General features: G+C 41.5%; 2 pseudogenes; both read left to right on the top strand.

Moving 5' to 3' along the window:
- Positions 1–1,325: 1,325 nt before the first annotated feature.
- On the top strand, positions 1,326–5,151 carry LOC121138450 (annotated as a pseudogene).
- A 438-nt stretch (positions 5,152–5,589) lies between these two features.
- Positions 5,590–9,660, top strand: LOC121138449 (annotated as a pseudogene).
- Positions 9,661–26,410: the final 16,750 nt, after the last annotated feature.

Here is a 26,410-nt window from a genome sequence, read left to right as displayed (position 1 = left end):
AATAGAAAAGGTGATAACTAATCAAAGAGTATGGCCATTTAATCTAAACTAACTTTAAAACTAAGAAATGCTTTTCATTTTTTCAGATATTGCTTGCCATAAGGGAACTTTCCCAAATTTAGGGTTGAGGTAGGGTTTTGTTTTTATCTTTTCAGGATAATGAAGGCATCCAGCTAAGAAATCTGAAGACCACTGGATAAATGAGACATCTGGAAAAAAAGAAAAAATCATGCTGATAAAATCATTCAGGAAAAAGATTAAATTACTGTATTAGTATATCAAATCTCCAACAGGATGACATTTCATAAATCTTCCCAAATATTTGTTTCTGCTTTTCTCTACAGACATATAATACAAATGGCCTTTCTGTAGTCATATTCCAATTAAAAATTAAAGTTTACTGTGCCTCTTGGGAGAGTTGCTTGGAGCTGCACTGGTCTCTGCAAATGATTGGCTTCACAGGAGATCTTGGGTGAGGCCTTCTCTCCTTGTGCTGGGAATCTGTGGCAGAGACTGTGTCAGCTACTCACTTTGGATACCTGATTTCACTGAGCACCCAAACAGCTAAGGCTTTGCATACCTCATCCAAATGCAGGTCACATCCTCCATCCTGTCTGTCCTTAAGCTCTTTGTTGCAGTTTTCCATGTGCCAGGAATTAAGGTTGAAGATGGCATTGGTCAGTGATGAAGTAATGCAATGAATTTAATTGACCTCAGAGGTAGCACTGAATCATCAAATGCAGTGTGATCATAATGGGTAGCATAGATGTCTTACTTATGGTTTCTAGTGCTGTAAGACATACCATGACCACACCAACTCTTATAAAGAAAACATTTAAATGACACTGGCTCACTTACAATTTTAGTGTTTCATTTCATTATCATCATGAAGGGGAAGCATGGCATCATGCAGGCAGATGTAGTGCTGAAGGTGAGAATTCTACAACTTGCAGGCAACTGGAAGGTGACTGGATGTCACACTGTTGCTTGAGAAAAAGAACTCAAAGCCCATCCCCACACTGACACATTTCCTCCAACAACCCCTATTTCAATGAAGCCACACCTCCTAATATTACCACTCCATTTTGGGGCCATTTTCCTTCAAACACCACAATAGATAAAGCAATGTTCATAATAGCCCAGTCTGTAATGCTCAGCACAGGCAAGGAGAATTTTATGGTGGCATGATTCATATGGATCTTTGGTACTTGCTAGTCAATCTTTGTATTTCCAGGCATGACATAGATAAGTAGCTGACTATATTTCTGTTTGGTCTGTATAAACATAAAATTCTCAAGCAAATGAAAGAAAGGCTGCATTGGATCATGGCAAAGGCAATATGGGCCAGTGAGTCAATTTCAAGACTTGAACCAGATTGCAGATCCAGCACCCTTGAAAGAAAGGGTGGCTTGGTTCCCCTAAGGAAGGATCCTGAGAAGACACCTAACAGGTTTACAGTTAGCCTTTCTCCAGTTCTTTCCCAGAGGGACCTATGGCCTTTTACAATGAGTATCTGTTTACTGGGGACCAAAAACATTCAGACTTCCTGGGGTCTGTTAGATACTGGTTCTGAATTGATGCTGATTCTCAGGGGTCCCAAGAAAGATTGTGGTCCTCCAGTTTTAAGTAGGAGTTTATGGAGTGTTATCTGATATCAGAATTACTGTAGGTCCCATAGGTACCCAAACTTACCTTGTAAGTATTTCCCCAGTTTTAGAATGTGTAATTGGGATAAATATGCTTTGAAATTGACAGGATTCTCACATTTATTCCCTGACTTGTGGAGCATGTAGTTGGCTTTCTCATCAGGGAAATGTGGGGTCCACCCTGCTCCCAAAGAAAGACAGAGAGGCTTTCAAATGTCCAGCCTTGATGTAGCTTATTTTCAGTCATATTTTCTAACTTAAATCATCCTGTTTCTCTTTTTCAGTGTTTTGCTTCTGACTTTCAATTTACCTAATTCTATATATCTTTCTTTCCTTCTTACTCTATGGCTGGCTCGGTGTCTGGGTGACTTAGGTGTCTGGGTGTTTGGATGTCTGGGTGACTGGATGAATGGGTCCTGGCCCCTACCTCTATATCCTTCCATTTTGCTCTTCCTTTTGAGACTAGGTTTCTCCTCCCATTTATTCTCTCTGCCTACCAGTCCTACCTATCCTGTCTCTGCCTAGGTATTGGCTGTTAGGCTCTTTATTCCAGCAATCAGGTTCCTTAGGTATTCAAGGTAACATAGTTACAAACCAACTTCATATAATTAAACACATATCCTCACATCATTAGATAAATGCAACATAAATAAATGTAACCCATCTTTGCTATTTAAACCATTTTTCCACAAGTAAGGGCTATTATGGCTGAAAATGCTAAATGGAAGTCTTTAGAGTTGCCTCTGCCAAAGCAAATAGTGAGACAAAACAGTATCACATCTTTTAAACTGCAGAAATTAGTGCTAATATCAAGGACTTGAAATTTACAGAGGTGGTGGTTCCTACCACATCTCCCTTTTAGTCTCCTATGTGGTCAGTGCAGAAGCAGATGTATAATGGAGAACAATGGTTGACTATCAAAAACTCAATCAGGTAGTAACTACAATTATGGCAGCTGTACCATATTTAGTGTCCTCACCTGAGCAAATCAACCCATCTCCTGTTACATAGTATGCAAGTATTGATTTATAAAATGCCTTTTTCTCAGTTCCTGTACCCCAAGAAATAATTTGCTTTCAGTAGGCAAGGAGAACAGTTTTGCTTCAGGGATATATGAAAAATCCTGTCCTGTGTCAGAACTTAGTTAGAAGGGTTCTTTATCATCTCTGTCTTGCACAGAGTATCGCACTGCTGCACTGTATTGATGGAATTATGCTGACTGGACTAAGTTTCCAGGAGGTAGCAACAACTTTGTACTCATTGGTAACATGTATGCATATCAGAAAATGGAAAATAAATCCAAACAAAAATCAAAGACCTTCTAACTCAGTGAATTTCTTAGGAGTCCCATGAGTGGGGCATGCAGAGATATTCCTTCTAAGATGAAGGATAAATTACTGTACCCAACCCCTTGGCACCAGGAAAGAAGCACAATATTCAGTGGGCCCATTTTGATTCTGGACACAGCACATTCCTCACTTGGGTGTGTTTCTCTAACCCATGCACCAATTGACTCAAATGCTTGTATCTTTCTGTAGGGCCTAAAACAGGATAAGGCTCTTCCACAGGTCCAAGCAGCTGTTCAGGCTGTTCTACCACTTGGACCATATGATCCAGCAGACCATATGGTACTTGAGGTGTCAGTGGCAGATAGGGATGCTGTTTGCAGACTTTGTCAGGCCCCTATAGGTGAATTACAGAAGAGAACTTGGGGATATGGAGCAAAGTCTACCATCATCTCTAGACAAGTATTCTCCCTTTGAGAGATAGCTCTTGGCCTGCTATTGGTCTTAGTGGAAACTGAACATTTGATGAAAAAAACACCAAGTTACCAATGAGACCTGCCCTGCCCATCATGAACAGGTTGTTATCAGACCCACTAACTCATAAAGTATGACATGCACAGCAGCAGTCTGTTATCAGGTGGAAGTGGTATATATGAGATCTGTCACAAGCTCTTCCTGAAGGCACAAGAAAATTACATGAAGAAGTTTCCCAAATGCCAATGGTTTATTCTCCTGTTACAATGGTGTCTGGTGCCAAACATGTACCTATACCCTCTTCAGGAGTTCCCTATGGAAGACTGGGGCCTGGTTTACTGATGATTCTGTACATTATACAGGAATCATCCAGAAGTGGGAACTTGCATCATTACAACCCCTTTCTGGGATAACCCTGACAGATACATGTGAAAGAAAATCTTCATAATAGGCAGAACTTCAGACAAAATGCATGCTATTATTGTTTGTTTTGAAGGAGAAATGTCGAGATGTGCAATTTTTCACTGATTCATGTCTGTAGCCAATGGAGTGTCTGGATGGTCAGTAAGTAAGAAAGAACATGATTGGAAAATTGATGAGAGAGAAATCTTAGGAAGAAACATGTGGGTAGATTTCTCCAAATGGGCAAAGGATGTAAACATACTTGTGTCTCATCTAAATGTTCATCAAAAGGTCATATCAGTGGAGGAGTTCAATAATCAAGGAGATAGAATTATGCATTCTGTGGAAATCCCCAGCTATTCCGGTCATTGCCTGATAGACCCATGAGCAAAGTAGCCATGGTGACAGAGATGGAGATTGTGCATGGGTCTCAAAAATGTGAACTTCCACTCACTGAGGCTGACCTGGTTAGAGATGCTGCTGAGTGCCACATCTGCCAACAGCCAAGACCAATTCTGAGCTACACATATGGCAATATTTCCTTGGGTGACCAGCCAATTACCTAGTGGCAGGTTGACTACATTGGGCCACCATCCCTGATGACAGGATAATAACTTGCCCTTACTGGAGTTGATAGTCATTATAGTAATGGATTTTCCTTCCCTGCATATAATGCTTTTGCCAAAACCACCATCTGTAGACTTATTTACTCTAATGGTACTCCACCCAGTACTGCTTCTGACCAAAGAACTATATTCATAGCCAGAAAACTGCAACAGTTGACCCACAACCATGGCATCTACTGGTCTTACCATATTCCACATCATCTTCAAGCAGCTAGCCTGACAGAAAGTTTAAATGACCTTTGAAGACACAGTCTCCACACCATTTATGTGGCAGCAGCCTGGAGAGCTAGTGCAGGCCTTTCCAGAAGGCAGTATATGCTTTGAACCAGCAGCCAATATATGGTACCATTTCTCCATTGCCAGAATCCACAGGTCCATGAATCAAGGGATGGAAAGGGAGTAGTTCCACTCACTATCATCCCTAGTGACCCACTAGGAACGTTTGCTACCTGTTTCCATGACCTTAAGTTCTGCTGTCTTAGTTTTTGCTCCAATGGGGGGGAACACTTCTACCAGGATCCACAAGAAACCTCCCATTGGACTACAAACTCTGATATCACCAAGGCCACCTTGGGCTTCTTGTGCCCTTGGGCAAGAGGCTAAGAAACCAATAACAGTGTTAAAAGGGGTGATTGAAATAGATTACCAAGAGGAATGTGATTACTTCTCCACAATGGAAGTAAGAAGGATTATGTCAGAGATCCCAGGTTTAGGTGAGCTTGGGTCTCCAGGGGCCACTCCCCATCCCCTGCCCAACACCCATCCCCTTTATCTTCCTGAGGGCCTGCTCCTGGCATCCAAAAGACCTGCCCACAAAGGAAAGACTTCAGCCCTCCCAGGCCTCAATCCCTGGCGATCACAGCTTCAGGAAAGGCATCAGCCCTTCCAGGCCCCAACCTCCAGCAACCCCAGCTTCAGCTTCAGCTTCAGTGTCAGCATCCCCAGCTTCAGCTTCAGGAAGGACGGAGACCAGTGGAGATGATGGAAAGACCCCACCTGCACCCACTGGAAGAAGAGATGTGAAGAAGACAGAATAAGAGCCCACTCAGCAATAGAAAGACTAACATGACTCCACCAGAATCTACGATAATACCTGTCAAAAATGCTAATTTGGTTCCAGGGTCCATTTTCCTCCCATAGATTATGCCAGTTGCCATGGTTACTGTGAAACTGTGTTCCCAGCCTCCACAGAAGGAAGCAGAAGAAGGTGCTCAGAGAGTGCACAGACTGCCATGTTTTCTTCACTTTGTCTACATTTACCAATTACAAACTTCTGGTTTAACTAGCCACACAAATGTAGTTTATGTACTAAAACCCATCTCCCCTTTTAGAAATCATAGCCCCTGACTCCATTAACACTTCCTGCCTCTTAAGTTTTGTTCAGATATTTGTTTTCAAAGTCAAGCCCTCTCTGAGACATAAGACACAGACATTGTCAGATCTTATTTGTTTTCAGGCTCTGAGAAATGCATGTATGGTGTCTTTGCTATTTCCAGAGAACTGCTAATTGTGTCAGTATATAAACTGGACACCTTGTGGGATCAGAAAGAACATTTTGAAAAATAAAGAGACATGAGTAGAATATATCTATTAGCTGATTCGTTCACCCTCAGATCCTTTTAGCCAGCCCCCATGCTTGCCTTTTAGCATCCTGCCTTGAAGGGAAGTTGAGGCTGGTACTTGGAGGGAAATTGAGGCTTGTCCTTGGAGGTCTGCATACTCCTCAAGAACATGTTTCAAGGGATCTGACTGCCTCTTCTGACCTCCACAGCACCAGGCATGCAACAGTGAACAGACACATAGTCAAAACTAGCATTCATGAAAAATAAAATAAAAATGTATTTTAAAAATGATTAATATATCTACTTGTACACTCCACAGGAGACTTAGAGCAAAGATGCTCTGCCCCTTGGTCTCCCATTTCAGCTCCACCCCCCACACACACACATAATTGGCTTTCTGATTCCAAGTCAGATCCAAAGTTAAATCTGTAAGGTACCAAATGGCAGCTCTCTAAGGCATCCACTGTTTTTCTTGAGATTATGTTTTGAGAAATGTAAGGTTACCAAATCAATCCATGGGAGATGAGACTGCCACCTTTAAAGAGGGGAGGAGCAATTCTTGGCCTCACATCAATAAGTGAGGAAACATTTCACAGAGAGTGAGAAAAGGAGGAGGAGATCCACCGTTTAAAAAAACTGAACTCAGAAAATGTATAAGTGCAAAGCAGCTGGGGAGTGGAGTGGAGCCACCACCAGGAAAGACTCAGTCCTGATGGAGAGACGATTCTATTCCATCCAAATTGAAGCTGCTGCTACTTCTTGTTGTGCTGGATTTGGAGCTGACCCTAGTCTGTGTCCATGCAGAAGCAAAAAGTAGTCTCATTGGAAAGAACTTTAATCCACAAAAGGTAGACTCATGGGGCTTGGGGAGGTCTGACCCAGGGGATGCTCCTGGCAACTCTGAAGCCAAGTGGGGCCTTTGAGGGGAGGGTTGTGGCTCCTCTCTGTGAGACAAATAGAGGCTTCAGACTGTGAAACAAGACCAGCCGCATGGTATCCATATCTAACAATTCCTGCAGTCCCTCACTCCCACTGAGAGACAGAGACAGGATCTTATGTATTTTGCCAACTGATGTGAGATCTAATCCTGTGTATGCTAATGCCCAGGCCCATGGATCAGAGTTCTAGTGGAAACATGTCCATGAAGTGTCCCTGCCCCTCCTCTCTTAACAATTCACTTATCTATTACAGATTCGGGGAAAATGGCATTCCATTCTTTCGACCTCTGACAAAAGAGAAATGATAGAGGAACATGGAAGCATGTGAGATTTTGTAGAGTACATTCGTCTCCTCGATAACTCTTCCTTAGCTCTTAAATTACATACCATGTAAGTGAGGTGTTCTTATCTGAGAAAGAAGAATTGGAAACCTGTAATGGTCTCAGGCCTACACACACACACAAGCTCAAACACACACACACAAGCACAGACACACACACACACACACATACACACATACATGCACAAAGTAACATATGCCCCTCTTTGCATGTACACATAAAGACACAGACAGAGACACACATACACACACTGAGAGAGAGAGAGAGAGAGAGAGAGAGAGAGAGAGAGAGAGAGAGAGAGAGAGAGAGAGAGAGATACTAAACCAAGATTTCAAAGCTGGGGCTTTTTCAAAAGTCAGAGAATAACATTGGTGACAGGAACAAATTTACTGGGGATTTAATAAGCAAAGGTCAGAGGCATTTCTGAAATCATAATGAATGAGATGTATAGCACAGCTTAAATGGAGATTATCATGAGTTAAATATTTCTGACTAGTTGTTAGCCACGAAATTCCACCCCTTCAACTGCATTAAAGGGGGTATTAATTCTCCTCTGTGGATTGGAGAGGTATATTGGGCAACATTTGAAAGCACTAATTTGATGCAGATGGTGGACATCTGGGTGATAATCTGCACAAGTGAGTGACAATGGGAAGTAGTGACAGTTGTGACAGTGATTTGAAGTGATTGTCATTCTTTTTCTAAATGATAAGCAAATATGTGATTAGTAAAGTATCAAGTATAAGTGAAATAATACAAATAAATGACTTTGTTCATTTTACAAAAACATTCAAAAGTTAAGTGGAATTAGAAATGGGAGATTTGGGTAGAACAGAGGCTAAGGGGGCTAGCCATAGCAGTATCCTTAAGAACCAGCTGACTGTATTTCACAGTGTCGACGGAGAGTGCACAGAGCTGTATTTAGTATGTGACAAAACAGAAGAGGTTGGTGTATATATCATATGTAAGTATACGAAAAGTCTACATATCTATCAATAAGGAACTTAGTAAACCCTAATGTCTCTATTGTGGGTGGGTGTGTCTGTGTGAGCACATTTGCCTTATTGTTGGGAATTGAAATCAAGGTCTTACACATACTAATCAAACTCTCCACAACTGAACCACAACCCCAACCATCTTCAGACTCTCAGTTGCTTCCTGATCATTGTTTATTTAGCTAATGCAACAGGAGCCATCTAATAACTAGCATGCCAGTCTTGGGCAGGTGGGACAAGTAAGGTAGGATGGTTTCTCATCTCCTTGCATCTGTCTGATTCTACCCCAGTGGATGCCACCAGTTCATATCACTTGGGATGCAGCAGCAGGTACATAATACAGTGAGCTTATGAAAGACAGATAGAGATCAATGGAAGCTGCTGATTGAAGTAGACAGGCTTTGGAGAGGAGAGTGGCTGCTGTGACTAATTGTTTACTAGTGGTTACCTCACAATGTCCAAAGAAGTATAGATAGAAAGCACCAGACATTTTCACCCATCTCTATTAGAATATGCATTTTAATTTTTACCCATGATATAGAATAGGTAAAAGGTTTCAATTATTTTCTGTGAATCAAATAATTTCTCAGTTGTGTACCATTTCTTCCACAGATAACAAATATAATAGATTTACTGTACTTTATACAGACTATGCTGATTATATTATAACTCATCTCAGACATATCAAGAATGGGGAAACATTCCAGTTGATGAAGCTCTACGGTAGAGTATTTTCCCACAGACACTGGCCATGGGATGGGAGAAAAGAGAAGAAAGAAACCCTAGGTTTAACATGGTTTTTCCAGCCTGGCCCTAAACTGCCTCTTTTTTCCTTACCTACTGCAGACAAATGGTCACCTCTGTCATCCCCCAGGCACAGTGGTGGGGGTGGAGGTCTATGAAATCCCTCACTATGCCAGTAAGATATCCTATGGATGCCAAATTCATGGCAGGTCATGTCCATGCCTGATAATCATGTTGTCAATCATTTTCTCATCCTTCTGGAGGGGCCCTGTCCCATTCATTATTCAGCTCTGTGAATGTGGTCAATACACAAGATGCAATCACTACTGTCACCATTTTTTTCACAGGCTGGAAACCAAAGTTGAGTTCAAAAATCAAGAAAAAGTTTGGGGATCTATGCAAGAAGCAGGGAATTGTTAAGGAAAATATTAGACCTAACTGAGGCTGGTAAGTCAGGACTCACACATTTTTATTGCCTGATTTTATATCATGGAAAGAACATACCAAGAAGCAACTAGAAACATGTTGCCCCTAGAGAAGCATGTAGTATCTCTTGTGGAAATAAATTGGACCTGGTACCTGAATGTGTTCTTATTCATACCCTGCAGATCACTGTCTCCAGGCCCAAGTTGTAAGAATGACTTGAGCCTCCAGGTGGGTAATCTCCAGTGAGAATGAAAAGCGTGTGAGCACAAATGAGGTTCTCTCAAAAGCATTAGTATTGTGCCCTAAAATTATAGTAAAAATAATTGATCAGGAACATTTGAGGAGAGATTGAAATTTGGTTTCCAAATTTCTGGGTTTATGATTTAGTCCTGTGATGAGCTTTTCAGTAAGTGACCCAAGTGTTCAAGTAAGGAAACAAGGATTTGGACAGATATAGATGCTGTACTTTCGTGTGAAAAGTGCTCAGCAAAGCATCAATAGTCATTAAGAATGTGAGTGTAGATGTTCACCAGTGGCTGGGTCCACCTCACTCCCACTCCTGCTAATAACATCTTCCTGTGAGGTCTGTACATTCTTACTCCTTACATGGGAATGGAGCATCACAATCTGGATTTCTCATCCAGCCTGGAGAGCACCATGATCTCCTTCATCTATCCTCTTTCCCAATCATTCCAAGGCTTCATTATGATGATATGTGAAAACCTTTAAAGATGCTTTCATCATTAAGCCTCAATTTACTGTAATTTCTTCAGAGCTTTGTACTGAGTCCTTCTCTGTTTCACAAGCCACCTCCCAAATAATGACACAGACTTGATATTAATCATGACAGTTTGGCCTGTAGATTAGGCTTGATGCTACTTAGCTGTTATTTTAAATTAACCCATTTACATCAATCTACATTCACATGGTGTTACCTCTTGTCCATCTTCCTCTGGCTGCCAACCCTGCCCTTTCCTCTTCCCTGAGTGTTCTCTCTCTCTCTCTCTCTCTCTCTCTCTCTCTCTCTCTCTCTCTCTCTCTCTCTCTCTCTCTCTCTCTCTCTCTCTCTCCCTCTCCCTCTAAGTCCCACCTAATTTTCCTGCCCATTAATTTGCCATTCATCTCTTTCTTAAACCAATCACAGTGACACACCTTTGCACAATGTACAAATATCCCACAACAGAGTTTCTTATGCCAAAGATTCTGAACAAGCCTCGAATCTTTCATTACTGTTATTTTCCATAAGGAAAATGTTATTTATTTAATGCCTTTTGTCCTGTATTCTGGTCAGTAACATCTGGCCAGTTTGGTGGCCAGGTAAGTTCTGTGTCTTCACACTTTGCTCTGGCTGACAGAATGGCTCTATGTCCTGAAGTCAGCTCTAGCAGTGCTTAATGAGTGTCTGCATTCTTTCTTCCTGGCTTCTTCAGGGTTGAGTGGGGACTCCTAACCTGGACTCTAACATCATACCTTCCTGTCCACACTCTGTCCTGTGACAAGTCCTGTGATCTGATTGCCATCGATGCCCCCAGGAAAGCATAAACCCTGCATCCCCAGCATCTTCCCTGATTATCTAGGATGGCTCATCCAGAATCAAAGGATTTCTTTTAAATGTCTCTTAGTCACACCCATGACAATTCTCCATGAATGTCTTCCTGTCCCTGTTCAATAAATGATTACCCTTGCAGTTACATGCATGTCTCTCTGTCCAATAAATGTGGGAATGATAGCGAGTGCATGAGCAGACTTGCTGGGTCCTGTAGCCAAGCTCCTTCCTTATGTACCAGAATTGGACCTGAGTTTCAGGTTTTACCTCCTCTGCAATAATCTCAATCCCAATGAGTGCTGCCTGCTCATAGGTTCTCCTGTTTTAGTGACCTTATAAGGATCATAGACTTACTGCATACTTCCTCTATCTATAGATCCTCCTCTTCAACAGAGCATGGAGAGACACAGGCCTCTGAGGCTATGCCTACACAACATGGTTCCAGATATGCACCTTGGAAAAAAGAATGTTTTGGTCACCAGAGGCACAAAGCATAAAGAGAAATGGCTGCCTACCTCCCCACAGCAAGCTCTGACTCCAAGATCAAGAGATTAAGTTGGCTTCCAGCTCATGTCTCCTGACTCAAGTTATTGGTGTGCTTTGCTAAAATAAAGCAAAACACTTTTGAGAAAGACAACCAATTATGCTGAAATCCCCTCACTCCTCCTACAACACCTCCTGATAGCTATGTTTCCTAGGCTGGCCTAAATCTCCTGGGTCCAAGTCATTCTTTGGCCACAGTCTCTTAAGTGACTCCAACTTCATCCATGTACTTCCATGCCTGGCTTTTCATTTTTAATCTTGGCATTTAAGAGACAAAAAGAATCTGTATTTAAAAATACTCAGAAAAATACATAGCCATTACAATCTAATACTCTGTTAAAGAAATGGCTTCACAATGCCACCCTGAGGCAGGAGACTATCACCCAGAGAAAGTCACAGAAAGAGCTTTGGCTGCTCCCAGGTCAGGATGTCAGCTTTAGTTCACCTTGAAGCTTCCCCTTCAACACCAAACCCTTATTTGTGGGAATGAGTCATGAAATAGTAAAAAAAATTCAAAGTCAAGGAGGAAATTACAAACCTCAACAAGGGGCTATTCTTTTTAAGGGAAGATACAGGGAAATTGTTGGCATGGTAGATTATTCTACATGATCTGGGGGCTCACTGAAACTAAGCAGCATGGAGGACTGGGGGTAATTGTCACAAAGTGATCTCACATTTGGAGGTGCCCCTCAGAGGAACCAAGGCTGAGGCAGAGTGATTTTCAGGGGAACTCCCCAATCTTACCTAAATATAACAAAAAGACAACTTCCTGTGATTGCAGAAGCAGGCACCATCCATTAAAAAGATCAAAGCAGCAGTTGGCATCTTGGGGTTGGCCTGGCATTTAGATCTAAGAGTCCTCATTTCAACAAGCTAGCCTAATGATCATGGTTGGCCTACAATGTCTTACTGGATACTCATAACCTCATAAAAAAAGCAACCTTAGACAAGACCATTCTGAGATGGTAAAAACATGTCTGTCCTTGACCTAAAATGAGTGACAGCTGCTACTCTACCAATTACAGAGTTAACTTGATGTTTGCCTCCACTTATGAAAAATGGAATTCACTGGGCTCTCTAATCACTGAACTGTCATTGTCCCCCAATTGTAACTATCCTATAGCTTCCTAAGGCAATCCCAAATCTGATACCAGGTTCCTTGTTTCATTCCTTTTGAAAAGATTGTCTTGTGCATGTTTGTGTGTTTCATGCATATGTGTCTATGTGTCTACAAACTAGAGTTGGTGCCAAGTGTCTTCTCTTGCTCTGTCACTCCCCACCTTGTAATCTGAGATAGAATCTTTTACTGAACAAGAGCTTGTGAATGTGACTAGACTGACTAGACCTGCTGGTCCTCCAACCTGAGGATGATCTGCCTCTGTTTCCCCAGTGCTGGGATTACAGGTGCATACTACCATACTTTACTTCTTCTGTGGATGTTGGGGATACCAAACTTAGGTCCTTAGGCTACAGGGAAATTACCTTACTGACTAAGGCAGCCCCTGCAACCTGGTATCCTTCTGAGATGCCCCTGACTCCCCTTGGAGCATCCTTCCCAACTTCAGTAGTAGACTAGTTATCCAGACCTTGTGTTGCTTACAAGTATGCTTCTAGTGTTCTTTAGTCATGCAATATTAAAATTATGAGAGAAAACATAGGTTATTCCATGACTTGGAAATACCAGCCCATATCATAAATGCAATGCTTGGTTTGAAGCTGTGCTCTTAATAGGGGACAGAACTAAGGAAGTCTTCTAAGTTTAGTCCAAGATATCAGAATGAGACGGTTGCCATTGCTCCATATCTCTTGGGAGAATTGATTTAGTGGAGAAGGAAAGGTCCCAGTTTGAAACATTTCATTATTTAAGTAGGCCACTATAAAGGGCTCTAGGGCCAGGAAGGTGACTCAGTTGATTTCTGTACAAGTATGAGGTCCTGAGATTGCTCCCTGGGTCCAAACAAAAGTGTTCAATGGTGGAGCACAGTAGCACATGCTTGTAATGCCAACGCTGGAAAGATGGAGTCAGATTCAAAGTTGGTAAATTAACTCAATATTTTCACATACCTTTCTTCATTTTCAGTCCCTGATACAAGCCAGAGGGATTGGTAAACAATCATGAAATGGTCTATATTTTCATCTCAATGACAACTCAAAGCCTAGTCTTAGAGGAATTTCAGCAGTGTCCTCCCAGCACTGAGTAGCAGAGGCAGGATTAGCTGTGTGCAAAGCAATTCTCAACCACATAGCCTGGGGGCATTCCTGAGCTCAATATAACCTTCCCAAATTGTGAATCCACAAGTCTGGTCTGTCTTAATTCACATGACATGAATTAATACCTGGAAATTTTAAGAAGAATATCACTGAATCTTCCTGTCCTAGGTAGGATTTTTATTGCTTTGAATAAACACCATGACTGCCACAATGCTTACAAAAAACATTTAATTGGGGTGGCATACTTACAGAGTCAGAGATTCAGTCCATTGTCATCATAGGGGAGAGTAAGATGTAAAGGATAATGTGGTGCTGGCTACATCTTGATGTGCATGCCACAGGAAGTTGACTGATACACTTGGCAGTATCCAGGGCATAGGAAACCTCAAAGTCCATCACCAGTGATGATACACTTCTTCCAAAAATGACAAACTCACTGTAACAAAACCATGCCTTCTAATATTGCCACTCCCTATGAGATTATAGGGCCCATTACATTTAAACTATCTCATTGCCACATTCAGGTCCTTTTTCATGATGGTGACTCAAGCATATGATTTTCTATCCTGTTTCCCCATGCAGTGAACTCAAACTATACTTTCTACACTGGTCTGAAGGCAGAAACCATACTCCATGTGCAAATCCTTTTCCTGTGGCTGCAATGGATAGTCAACTCCATGAATCAAATGGATGAAATCAAAACTCTAACATCAGACAGTCACTTAAGAATGGGGTAATCAAGAAGACAGTGAGGTCATTACCATGGAAAGCCACAAACTGGGATAAAGGCCACCTGTATCAACATGAGACTGTCTCAGAAACATTTTACTAAGAGGCTGGAAGTGCACCTGTTCTAGAATTAATATGCCTTTTCAATGAGAAATAACTCCACACACTTAAAAGATTAATAAACAAAAATCTTTGTAATGAGATCATGCATCCATCTCTGGCAAATGCTCAAAGAGGAGAGAGCCTAAAACATTTTTTTGGTTTTGGTTCTGTTTTTTTGAGACAGGGCTTCTCTGTGTAACCCTAGTTATCCAGGAACTAGCTCTGCAGACCAGGTTGGTCTCCAACACAGTGATCTGCCTGCCTATGATTGCTGAGTGCTTAGAGTAAAGCTATGCACCACCACCACCTGGCTCCTAAAACAGATTTTTCATTCCATGTATGCTATCATCTTTATTTTCTTTTATGGTCAGACTCCAGTTTATACTTTAAAGAATTTAAATAGTGACAGGAAATTGCAAGTCGGGCCAGTTAGGCAAATGAAAGACATCAGCAGAAAAGATATTACCATAATTATTTCTTAGTACATGAGTAACATGAAACAGCATGTCATATTTTACTGACAGGTTCTTAGGTAGAGGTACCATAAGATGATCAAGATAGGAAAAACAGAACAAAGAAATGATAAAAGCTGGGCAACCTTCTTAAGAGGAATAGCTTCTTGTATACTACTTCTAGGAGGAAATGGAAGAAAATAGGAGTCTTCTAGGAAGTCAGCAGAAATTATCATATGATGGGACAAACTCAGAAGAAGGCTACTCATACAATGCAGCACAAGGGGAACACAGGGTATCCCAAGAACATTACTGACTAAGCCCACAGTGGCTGTGGGACTGATAACTACAGCTTCATGTGGTGGGAACAGTTGTGTTCTCAGGGTCTGAAGCAACCTTTCCACAAAGGCCCTGGCTCCAGACCACTACATTCTCTCCCAAGCATCTTTCTAGTTTTAAATGAGGAGCTCTATTTTATTCTTGATACCTCAGAGCCTAATGGAAAACATCTAGGGCTAGGCCCCAGGCTATTACTGACTCTGCCAAGCATGCTCCTGGGTTTGAGAAGGAGCCATGTTCCTTCTCCATGAATAAAGACCTAAACAGAAAGTATCATTTGCTCAGTTAAATCCTCAATACAACAGTGTTTTCCTTTCCAAACAGTTCTCACCTAGTGTCATCTTGACCTTCTGACAGAACTATGATTTTTCTCTAGAATGAAAACTTGACCTTTATGGCACACCATGCCCTAATGTTTACTGTGAACCTGTCATGCCCCTTTGAGCAGCTTGTAAAAGCCCTGTTCTGTGATATGGGGATGGGCCTGGGGACTGTTTGCACATCAGGGGTTTCTCCTTTGTCATGGTTTGGAGTAAAAAATCTGGACAATCCTGGAGAACAAATGTATGTTTTAGCATCCTAATCTCTACCAGGCCTACTTAGCATGCTACTTATCTTTGGGTTATTTTTAGAGGCTACTTCTTCAGACTAATTCTATACTATTTTGTAGAACTTACCATTCCCTAATAATTGGTAAAACCTTTATATCAACAATTCTACTCCTCCACATTACAGCTTAGTAGTGGAGTGAGATTCAACACAAGAATTCCATTTATGAACTTATTTAGTGCCCCATGCTTTTAACCCAGCACTCGGGAGTTATAGGCAGGCAGATCTCTAAGAGTTTGCAACTAGCCTGCTCTATAGAACAAGTTCCATGTCAGGCTCTAAAGCTATACAGAGAAATCCTATCTCAAAAACATAAATAAATAAAAATAAAAAAACATGAAATAGAAAGAATGTCATTTACAGCATATACAAAATTAACTCCAAATGGATCTTATACCTAAATGTTAAATGTGAAGTTCAAAACTTCTAGAAAATACTAGAGAAACTAGCCATCTCTAAGTCTGGCAACTTGCCTTCCACATGCACCAAAACCACATCAGTGTTGACTACAAAGATGTTTCTACACAAAGCTCCCTGATAGAAATGGTTTCCACAGATTGAGCCCACAGACTGAAGTATTCAGAAGCCAGCACCAGGTCTGGGGAGTTGCTAGGGCCATATGGAACCTCACAGAACACTGAATGTCTCTGCAGGTTCCCAGGGAGTGTCCTGCAAGACCTGTGACTGGGGGTTGGCCTGGTTCCCCTGATTGGCTAGTGAGGCCTGAGTGACAAGAGCACTTCCTTAAGGGTTAGAGTATTCATAGGCCAACACACAGGATCTGAGGAGTTGCTAGGACCACATGGGACAACAGGTCCCTACCTAGCCTCCAGGATGGCCTGCCACACCATCTCCCATGCCTCCCTATCCCCTCCTCCTCATCTTGGGATAGCATCCCCCCACTCACTATGCTCCTCTCACAGCCCCTACAGCAGCACTCACAGTGCAGCAATCAATCCACTGGTGCCTGTCCTGCTGTAAAACCAAGCCTGCAAGCATGGCTCCAGGAAGTATCCTGCAAGACTTGTGACTAGTGGGTTGACCTGGTGTTCCTGATTGGCTAGTGAGGCTTGAATGACAAGAGCACTTCCTTAAGGGTTAGAGTGTGCTTAAAAACACAACACAAGGGTCCCTGGCCCTGGCTTTTACTCTAGACCCATACCCTTTGGATATCGGCAGAGACCCAAATTTCAGTATCACTCACCCTGTCTGCAGGAGATGACCCAGCTCTCTTCCTGCAGTTCACATGTTCATCCTCTTCTTCCTCTTCCACACCATGTGCCGAGCTTGCACAGATCTTTACTCAATACAGACAGGAATGATTCTCCTATTCAACAGATGGAAGGGTGCCCAGGATATTAAAAAATAAAGAGATATTTTTAGGACGAAAATATGTTTATACTGGGCAGTGCTGTAGCATGCCTTTAATCCTAGCACTGGGAGGTAGAGGCAGGCAGATATCTGTGAGTTTGAGACCAGAGTGGTCTACAGAGCAATTTCCAGGACAGCCTCCAAAACAATACAGAGAGACGCTGTCTTGAAAAACCAAAAAAAAAAACAAAGAAGAAAAAAAAGATGTTTGTGTTGGGCAGTGACAATGCAAGCCTTTAATTCAGCACTATGGGAGGCAGAGACAGACAGATTGCTGTAAGTTCAAGACCAGCTTTGTCTACAAGAGCTAGTTCCAGGACAGGCTCCAAGGCCACTGAGAAATCCTGTCTTGATCTTTAGTATACAAGCTTATTTGAAAGAAATGGGTTCTAATGCTAGTAAAGGAATAAACTCAGTAGCCAGAGCTAGGGTGAGCAGGCAAAGAGAGAGAGCTTCCCCTTTCAGTATCCCTTATGTATGTACACAGCCGCCAAAGTGTGTAACCCAGATTATAAATGGATTTTTTCTCATGATTTAAAAAATTTTTTGGAGACAGCATTTTTCTGTGTAGCCCTGCATCATATTCTGTAGACCAGGCAGACCTCCAACTCAGGTCTGCTTCAGTCTCCTGAGCACTGGGATTAAAGATCTGCACCAATACCAAGCTGGTAAAGGTGTTTTATATCACCTCCAAAGATCTAGATTAAAGACATGTGTTCCCATTTTAAAACCTTTAATAAGAAAATGCCTGCTGGGAGGTGGTGACAGATGCCTTAAATCCCAGCACTTGAGAGGCAGAGGCAGATGGATCTCTTTGAGTTCATGATAGTCTTGTCTACAAACTGAGTTCCAATTCTGGCTCCTTATCTACTGAGAAAATCCCCAAAAAGAAGCAAACAACAAACAAAAATGTCCTACCCCATTGAGTTTTAGGTAATTCCAGAGGTAGTCAGTTTGACTATCTAGAACAGACATCACAACAACCAAGACAGAAAAATAAAACGAGATAGATTTCTTACCTCAGGTGACAAGGAGACCATGGGTATAATTTCCAAAGCAATTCTGATCCTAACAAGGAAAGCATGGGGACTTTGCTTAGGGAGTCCAGAATTGTTCCTGTGGAGTGTTCCCTATTCTGCAGCATAGTCAGTCAACAAATCCACTTCTGAACATGATCACAACATAACAGCAGAAATACTTACAAACATTCTTATCTCAGGGGTCACCAGAACAAAAGGAACTGCATTGAAGGGTCACAGAATTAGGAAGGTGGAAAACCACTGATCTAGAGGCTATGGAGTGTAACTATATGGTGCTGGAGAGAGCTAGCAGTCTCTTTCACACCAGGAAAAACTGAATCCAACCTCTGTTTAACCATGTTCATAGCATCATTATTTGTAATAGGCAGAACCTGGAATCAGCTTAGATGGCCCTCAGCTGAAGAATGGATGGAGAAACTGTGGTACATTTACACAGTGGAGTACTACTCAGCTGAGAAAAAGAATGGAATCCTGAAATTCACAGGTGAACGGATGGAACTAGCAGAAACCATCCTGAGTAAGGCAACCCATACATAAAGTGACAAACATGATATGTACTCACTCATATCTGGATTTTAGACATAGATCAAAGGATTACCAGCCTACAGTCCATACCTCTGTAGATGTTAGAAAACTTGGAGGACCCTAAGAGGAGTAAAGAGACAAGATCTCCTGAGGTAATTGGCAGCATGGTGAGTGGAGAGAGGGAGTAAGGAGAAAGAGAAGGGGGAAGTGGAGGGGAGAGGAGGACATGAGGGAGCAGGAAGTTTGAGTTGGGGAATGAATAGAGAAGACCAAGAAATGAAATACCATAATAGAGGGAGCCGTTGTAGGTTCATGCCCAGGAGTAAGAAGGAGTACAGGAAGATAGCAGGGTCTGCTCTCAGAGCCAGGGCCAAGTTCTAATGAGATGGATATCTCTGCTGATCTAGGAAGACAGCAGGGTTTGCTACATTTGAGCCTGGGCCGAGTTCTATTGAAATGTATTTTTGTCTGTGGTGGAAGGCCAGGTCAGGAATCATTGTGCTGTGTCTTTAAGAACTGTGTAACCCTATGGGAGGTGCTCCTGTCACTCATGCCTCACTAGCCAATCAGTACCTCCAGGTGACCTGTCAGTCACAAGAGGTGCCGGGCCCTTCCATGTAGCAGTTTCAGGCTTGTCTCTGAAGAGGAGCGGTACCTTTTCTGTGTGTGCTGTGAGTCGATTGCTGCTACAGCAAGCTGAGTGGTGAACTTGGGCTAGATGGGCGGCCATGACTTGGTGAGTGAGGAGCTGTTGTCCCAAGATGGAGAGTAGCAGATTGTGAGGTGCAGAAGCCAGTGTGGTGAGTCCTCCCCCGATCTGAGTGGGAATCTTCAGCCAGATTCCCTGGCCTGTGAGGTTCCGTATAGTCCTTGAAACTGCCAGGACCAAAGGCCAGGCCTCTGAATAACTTTTCTCTGTGGTCTGAGTCTGCTCAGAGCATTGGGAGCAGGGAGCTGTGTGGGCAAACATGTTTCCAGGCAACATCAACATGATTTTGGTGCAGCCATGCATAGGTTGCCGAGCTAGAGAGACCTATTTTCTACAGTGTCTTCTAGACATTCAACACTTTATCTTCTAAACATTCAGCACTTTGCATTTTACTTTACATGTAAACATCCATTATTGTGGATGTGGTAAAAGGCATCTCATGTGTTTGGTTGCACTCCACTTACATGCCATGATACAGAAGAGTAGAATTGTTAATATAAGGTATTTGTCAATGCTTAGGCAATATATAGTCTCACAAAGTAGAATTTAACTGAGGGAGGACTGCCTCTAAGACACCCAAAAGGTAAATGTATGCCAACAGGCCTGTTAGAAATTAGGATGCGAGGATATACATTTGTGCACTAGGTTTGTGACATTTGGCTCCAAACCATAACACAGAAGTCTCCCCTGATTTACAAGCACTCACTAGGCCCACATCCATGTCAAAGAACAGGCCTGTACCAAGCCGCACAAGGAAGCATTACAGGGCATAAGCAACCTTAAGGCCTGGTGGGCCATAAAGTTCCAGTTTTCTTCTTGAGGAAAGCATAGTTCTGCCAGGTGGGCAATAGAACACCAGGGGAAGAACATTTGAAAAGTAAAGTACTGTTGTGTTTAGGACTTGCATGATTGAGCAAGCTTTCATTTAGGCCCTCAGGCAGGGAACATGAACATTCTTGCCATAGCTAGTAACAGCCTGGGGCCTAGGTCTTAGGAGGGTTCCCTATGGGCCTGGTGTATTGACAATAAAACTCTTTCTCTGAAACTAGGAATTTGCTTGGGAGGGCTGGTAATGGTCTGGGGCCAGGACCTTTGTGGAGTGTTTGCCTCAGATCCTGAGAACCCAGTGTTTCTCACCATATGGAGCTATGGTTATCAGTCCCAAGGTCACTGTGGGTTAGTCAGTAATTTTGTTTGTTTGTTTGTGTTTTGAGACAAGGTTTCTCTGTGGCTTTGGAGGCTGTCTGGAACTCACTCTTGTAGACCAGGCTTGTCTTGAACTCACAGAGATCTACTTTCCTCTGCCTCTAGAGTGCTGGGATAAAGGTGTGTGCCCCCAACACCCTACAAGCAATGTTCTTGAGATACTCTTGTATAGAGTCATTTGAGTAGCCAACTCCTGAATTTGTCCCATCGTATGATGCTTCCTGCTACTTCATAAAGTCTCCTATTCCTTCCATTCCCCACTGCAGTAGTATAAAAGATGCTATTCTTCTTAAGAATCTTAAATCAGAGTACTTCGGAGGCAGAGGCAGACAGATCTCTGTGAATTTAAGTCCAAATCACTGGTGTACCTAAAATTTATTCTAGGACATATCTTTGCTTGAATGCTAACCTACAAGTTGTTTGTTCAAAGTTCTTTTTTTTTTTTTTTGGTTTTATTTGAGACAGGGTTTCTCTGTGGCTTTGGAGCCTGTCCTGGAACTCGATTGGTAGACCAGACTTGGTCTCGAACTCACAGAGATCCAACTGCCTCTGCCTCGCAAGTGCTGGGATTAAAGGCGTGTGCCACCACCGCCCGGCTTGTTCAAAGTTCTTGAGCATGAACCTAAAAGGCATTTAAGTACGATGGCATATGTGGAATACAAGTGTGTCTAAGCTGGCTCCACTTTGAGCATTAGCTAGAGATGGATGCATGTCATCATTAAAGAGATTTTTCTTCATTAACCTCCCAAGTGTGTGAAGTGATTTCTCCCTGGGAAGGCCTAGTAATTCTATGACAGCTGCGTTTCCATCCTGTTAGAAAAAAAATCTTTCTGAGACAAACTCTCTTATGTTGACTTAAGTAGCATTGATTCCATTCTGTTGCTCTCCAGGGCAAAGGCCTTGCTGTCCTCTATGTGACACCTCCAAAATTCTAAAATGACTATACCACCTCAGAGATTTAAAATTGTCCATTTGAGTCATGTAGTCAACCATCCAATACAATCACAGGAAAAGGATTCCCATGGGGAGCATTGTTTCTGCCTTCAGAAGGAAGAATAGTTTATTGTTTACAATGCAAGGGAAATAGGACACAGAATATTGTGGGTGTACAGCTTGGAAAGGTTATCTTGAGCCAATGAATATTTAATTTGCAATTAGGCAATTCTCCTATGTAGATATGTATGTGCAATCCTGGTTGACACAGTTAATTCAGCTCAGAGGTTTGAGGCTCAGAGGTATGCCATTGGCTGTAACTCCATGCATCCACTTACACCACTGAGTAGCTAACCTTTTGCATGGGGAAAAGTCATACAATGTCTTAGTAATGGCATTCTCCCTACCAGGGAATGCCTACTCTGTTTCAAAGTCCATGTTTCTTAGTGTTCTTTCAATTTTTTTAATCTCCTTAAAAAATCAAATATTGATAACATTTTTTAAATTTCATTTTTTCCAATGCATTACTGCCATAATCCCTTTGTTTGATTTCCCATTGTTTCCTGTTTAAAACATTTCATTCCATTTTTTTCTGAAGTGGTGTTTATTTATTTACTTATTATTTATTTTTATGTGTAAGTTTAGAACAGTAGCTGTCAAGCATGACCCTATCACAGGAATGACCTAAGACCACCGGAAACAAATCAGATGTTTATATTACAATTCATAACAGCAAAATTTGAAGTAGAACTGAAAATAATTTTATGCCTGGTGGTCACCATATCATGAGGAACTGTGTTAAAGGGACACAGCATTAGGAGGGTTGAGAACCACTGGTTTTGATCAATGTCTCCTGTATCTCAGACTTGCATAACACTGTGTAATTGAGAATTGCTTTGAACACCTAATCCTGCTTTTCCAGTGCTGGAAAGTCAGTCATACAACTCCTGCCAGGCTGGACCTTGATTGGTCTCTGAGAAGGAAAACCAGTAAATTAATATGCTCCAAGTTTTTACATTTTATTGTGAATTTCCAAATGAATTGAGAAACTGTAAGAATTTCATTCACCAACTGGAAAGCAGTTGCAGTCACAACACAGAAGTTAGGGCAGGAAGAAGGAAGAAAGATTTCCTGCTGTGACAAAAATTGACATAGCGTTGTGGAGTCAGGTAATCAATTTTAGATATTTCATAAATGCCCTGACTGTCCATTTCTCAGTTTCTTGGATCAAGCAATCAAGAATCTAGATTAAGAACAGAATTTATCATGAAACCAAATCCCTGTAATTACACCATTTCAACCTAAATAGAATAGGATAAAATGGTGTTGCCCTAGCTAACATGACAGTTTTTTTCTTGGTTTAAGGTGATAGCCTTGAGAGAAATAGTGTGAGTATTACTTGGTATACTCTAATACAAATCCCTAGTCTCTGAACACATGGCCATAAAGCCTGTTTCAACTTTTTAATAAAATATTTTATTTATTTATTATGTATATTAGTGTTCTGCCTGTATGTGCACCTGCAACCGAGTAGAGGGCACCAGATACTATTACAGATGGTTGTGAGCCATCAGGTGGTTGCTGGGAATTGAAATCAGGACCCTTGGAAGAGCAGCCAGCGCTCTTCACCTCTGAGGCATCTCTCCAGCCCCAAAATGTAAAGGTCTTGATGGGAGTAATAAGCAGATTAGATAAACAATCACAGACGATTTTACTTTATGGTAAATATAAAACAAAAGTGTGGGCAGAGTATAGAACCATGAATAATGCAGTAATATGTTTTAAATTCCCCATTGAGGAAATTGTGCTGGCTAGCAATAGTGATCCTAAACACATCCTTGCTCTATTATTCTCTAAGTATTCAACATTCCATGAATGCTACTCTGTATTACTATTCATTTGTCTACAGTTTGCTCTGAATTTCAGGAATGTAATTCCTAAAGCAATGGAACCATCATCCAGCTTTCTAATGGGCAAAGTACCATTATGTTGCTTGTGATCTAGTTCCTGATTTTATTTCCTGATTGTCTGAAGTCCCTATTGCAACTAGATAAAAAGCAAGTTCAGGTCACCTGACCTCAGTGTGAAGCCACATAGCAAACCTCTCCTATTGCTTGCTGAAATCACTCTTTAGTTGTTAATATTTTGACTGCTCTTTCACCTGTGTGGCAGAAATTCACTGCACTACACATAGTGCACAGCTGGCAGACTCTTGAGTATGTTCACTCTGCTGGCTGAGCATGTGCAGAGCATTGGAATTGGGACTGTGCTTTGAAATATCCTTGTTGCAATCACTGTAAATGTATGTACCCTTAGTGCTTGTCATGTTACTATCAAACACAGATTTGCCTAACTCAGAGAGCTGTGGTTCCTTTAGTATCTTCTTGAAGTTCTGCACTTTGAACGTTTAATGTTTATGTTTTGAATATACTCCGGGTTAATTCTGTGGAGCTTGTAAACACTATTTCCTGTGTAGTGGAGCACTCCACTGCTAAACTGTGATATGGAAGTGTAGGCATGATGGCAGTAGAATCCATAGTATACAGATTTACCAGTTCTTAGGAGACATTAAGTCACAAAACAGAATTTACATCATGGGGTACTGCATCCCAAATACTCCAAACCATGACTGCTAGAATGCCAGATGTAAATGTTGGTTCCTCGGGTTTAACCAGCTCTATTCCAGCAACGAAGGAGACAACCCCAATTTAAAGGCGGCAGAAATGCCTGTCCCTCCATTACAACCAGGCCTCTAAATGCTGCTCAAGGGAACATTACAGGGTCACAACCAACATTAAGTCCTGGTGTGCCATAAACTAATTCTAGAAGACCTGAATTTCCATTCTTTTTGAAAAGCAGTTTTGTGGCAAGGTCTCCTATATTGATTGAGTGGACTTGAATCCTGTCTGTAGAACCACAGGACATAGCTCTTGTTATCCTGACAAACAACCCTAAATATTGGATTAAAATGTCTCCAGCACCTCAGAATCTTAAAATTACTAGTTTGAGTCACATAGTGGATTATCCATTTCAGGACAGTGAAAGGAGTTATGTCTGAAGCATGGTTTTTCCCTTCAGGCCAGAAGAGGGGGAATGTGTACACTTCAGGGGGAAACAAATTAAATGGTAGCCAGATCACAGTCTAAAGTTGAAGGCAGTGAGATGCAGGGATCTACATTATGAAGAAGGACTGATGGGAATGACTTTCTCTGTCTACAATTTCCCTGCATGCATTAATCCGTTCCATTTGAATGAAAAAAGACAGAATTGATGGGTGTACATTTTATTATGTAATTTGCTTGAACTACTAAGTATTCAATTTCCAATTAGAGAGCTGTTGTATGGGGATGGGTGCAATCCTGGCTGACACAGTTAAGTCAGCACAAAGGATTGCAAAACAGTACTCAGTGGCTAATAATTTACATAGGACAAAGTCATACAGTGTTATATGACTGGCGTTCTCTCTATCAATGAATTGCCCACTCCATTTCAAAGTAATTATAGCTAAGTATTTTTCCACATATTTTCATCATTCTAAAACATCAATTTTTGGTATCATTTTAAAATTCATTTTCTTTAAATGCATTACTGATTTTTCATTCTATTTTTCAACGTTCCTGAGTTTAAGAATTTCATTCAAATTTTTCTCAAGTGCTGTTTATTTATATCTTTTTAGAGCAGTGATTCTCAACTTTGGATATCTGGGCTTCCTTTGGGGGTTCAAATGAATTACCCTATCATATGACTGGTCTTAGAAGATCAGAAAACATAGATATTTTATTATAATTCATAACAGTAGCAAAAATATATTTATGACAGCAGTGAAAATGATTTTAGAGTTTGGGGGTCATCACATCATGAGGAAATGCATTAAGCGGTCACAGCATTAGGAAGGTTTAGGTCAATGTCTCCTATATAGCTCAGGCTTGCCCCACACTACATAAATTGGAATTTCTTTAAAAATCTAATCCTGCTTCTGCTGTTTACTGCTGGAAAGACAGTATTGCCACTCCTTACTTGGCTGGGCCTTTCTTCTGAAGGAAGAAAAATAGATCAGTGAATGAGGATCCTCCAACTTCTCCAGATTTTAGGGTGCATTTACAAATGAAGTGGGATCTGTGTAAGAACTGAGTTCATGGGGCTGGAGAGATGGCTCAGAGGTTAAGAACACTGGCTGCTCTTCCAGACTTCCTGAGTTCAATTTCCAGCAACCGCATGGTGGCTTACAATCATCTGTAAGATGTATATGCAGACAGAATGCTGTATACATAATAAATAAATAAATATTTTTTAAAAAGCTAAAAAAAAAACTGAGTTCATTGACCAACTGTAAAACAGTTTTAGTCACAACAGAGAAAGCCATGGGCAAGAAAAAGGATGAATTCTCTTCTGTTGTGGTAGTAGTTGTCTTTAAAAGTGAGTAGTGAGGTAATAAATTTTAGATGATCAATAAAAGTTTTGACTGGTCATTTCTTGGGTCCACAGACAGGGCCATCAAGAAGTTGTGTAAAGAACTGAACTTATAGGCTGGAGAGATGGTTCAGAGATTAAAAGCTCTGACTACTCTTCCAGAGGTCCTCAGTTCAATTTCCAGCAGCCGCATGTTGGGTCACAACAATCAATAATGAGATCTGGTGCCTCTTCTGGCCTGCAGG

Source organism: Mesocricetus auratus, unplaced genomic scaffold, assembly GCF_017639785.1.
Source record: "Mesocricetus auratus isolate SY011 unplaced genomic scaffold, BCM_Maur_2.0 contig_8318_pilon_subseq_1:31629_obj, whole genome shotgun sequence".
Lineage (NCBI taxonomy): Eukaryota > Metazoa > Chordata > Mammalia > Rodentia > Cricetidae > Mesocricetus > Mesocricetus auratus.
The sequence above is the reverse complement of the archived record's forward strand: the minus strand, read 5'-3'. Positions and strand labels throughout refer to the sequence as shown.